Source organism: Cebus imitator, unplaced genomic scaffold (assembly GCF_001604975.1).
Source record: "Cebus imitator isolate Cc_AM_T3 unplaced genomic scaffold, Cebus_imitator-1.0 Scaffold831, whole genome shotgun sequence".
In the NCBI taxonomy this organism is placed as follows: Eukaryota; Metazoa; Chordata; class Mammalia; order Primates; family Cebidae; genus Cebus; species Cebus imitator.
Window position 1 is genome coordinate 219791 of NW_016108146.1, and position 1185 is coordinate 220975.

Sequence of the window (1185 nt, forward strand, 5' to 3'; positions counted from 1 at the left end):
TAGTCCTTTGAAGAACCCTGAAAACAGAAATCACAAACTGTTTTCCCATGGGGAAGTTTTGTTTTGTTTTGTTTGTTGACAGAGTCTCACTTGGTCGTCCAGGCTGGAGTGCAGTGGTGCAAACTCGGCTCACTGCAGCCTCCACCAGCCTCCACCTCCCGGGGCCAAGCGATCTTCTTGCCTCAGCCCCCAGATAGCTGGGACAGCAGACGCACCACCAGGCCCGGCTAATTTTGTATTTTTTGTACAGACAGAATTTTGCCACGTCGCCGACTGGTTGCGAAGGGGAAGTAAGTTCTTTCTAAAAAGCATTGATTCCCATTGATTTCCCGCATCCCCAGAAGAGGGCAAGGGGCGAGGCCCTCTGGGGGCCAGCGGCGAGAAAAGGGTCCTGCCCCTCTCCTGCCACTTGGCGTGGTGGAGCTGAGGGGCTCAGCTGCGCCGATTTTGGGTGCGTGCCTGAAGCCGGAGGCTGGGAGCTGGCCAGGGGGTGGGTCCACCAGGGAATTGCCAGGAGGAGGGCCGGTGGTGGTCGGTAGAGTCGGACCCGGGAGACAAAACTTCGCAGTAGCTTTGTGCAGCAGTGAGGACTGCACCAGGGAGAGAGGAGAAGTGTTTTTTTATTGTAGCAGAGTGGGGAAGAAAGGGAGGAAAATGGAGAGACACCAAGAAGGAGGGAAATCTATGAGGACCCTTCCATCTCCAAAACGGAAGCAGCCCTGCATTAAGCTCAAAGAATGAGTCCAGCCGTCAGCTTCTGTGGCTTGCTGTGATCCTAGTGAGGCCGCAGCAAACTCGCCTCCAATCGGAGTCACTGCAGTGTCCCTTCTAGGGTGTAGGGCTCTTCTTTCCCTTTAGCCTCCAACCTCAGCCTGGCCTGTGCCATTTACCTGCGATTAGAGAGGGTACAACTTCCTGTGGCTTCCTGTGGCTTCAGAGTTCTCTGTAGCAGCAGGAATAGAAGGAGCCTGTGGGCCGGGCATGGTGGCTCAAGCCTGTAATCCCAGCACTTTGGGAGGCCTAGGCGGGTGGATCACGAGGTCAAGAGATCGAGACCATCCTGGTCAACACGGTGAAACACCATCTCTACTAAAAATACAAAAAATTAGCTGGGCATGGTGGCGCGTGCCTGTAATCCCAGCTACTCAGGAGGCTGAGACAGGAGAATTGCCTGAACCCAGGAGG